A 977-nucleotide genomic window follows, 5' to 3' on the forward strand; every position below is an offset into this window, starting at 1 on the left:
TAGCAGTGAGCACAGTCCTCCGTGGACACGCTGGAGGTGGGGCTCAGGGCTCAGCAGTTCGCTTACGGTTGAGAAAAACTGTTTCAGTCACTTGGCCAAAACCATACACAGGGAGGGAACTTAAAACCCCGGGGCGACTCCACTCGCCCGGCATTTTCCTGCTTGAAGCAGGATAAAAAGCCTTGTATGTTGGCTGCGTCTCTATTTATGTAACAACCGCAGCTGCTCCCCAGAATAGCTGCTGCTGGCTGGAAGGAGGAAGGGCTCTTGCTGCTAACGTGTGAGTCCCTTTTCTATGGCTCTTCACCGAGTTTCCTGCCTCTCCCCTTGGCGCCCTGGGGCTACAAGGAGACCAGGGACCTCACCATTAGCTCGTGGCGCCCTCGGCTACGGGCCACGTGGATGGATTTTAACGTCAAGGCTCCTCCTCTCAGGGAGAACGAACTTAGACTCTGATTCTATTCTGTGGCAGGCGATCGCTGGACTCCCGGAACATACCAACGACCCACCTTCGGAGGGAGGCCGATGGCGAGGCCCTTCCCACTCACGACCCCCAAAGAGAGACACAAGCAGACAGACAGCGCCCCTTCTGTGTTTCCGTGGGGCAGTCTGGAACCTGGACTGCGGGCGTAGCATTGAATTATCAGGCGCCCTCCCCAGGAAGTAGCAAAGACAACCCTCGTCGCAGCTATCAAATGCGTTAAAAAAATACAAAAGTTATTTTTCACCTTTTGATGGCTATTTACTTGTGACAACATTTGTTAAAAATATTACTTCTGTCTTTGGGAAGAGATCATTCTCTTCATATAATATGGAAAAATAAACTCTACCAAACCACAGTTCACATCGCCCACGACGGCCTCCAGGCCTCCTCCGAGGGTCAATGCGCTCGCTACGTTTTCAGGGAGGGAACCCTTTCTCACTGTCCTATCCAGGGCTACAAGGAGGCGGAAATAAAGCGACCAGGCTTTGGGTCA

Source organism: Myotis davidii, unplaced genomic scaffold (assembly GCF_000327345.1).
Source record: "Myotis davidii unplaced genomic scaffold, ASM32734v1 scaffold362, whole genome shotgun sequence".
Lineage (NCBI taxonomy): Eukaryota > Metazoa > Chordata > Mammalia > Chiroptera > Vespertilionidae > Myotis > Myotis davidii.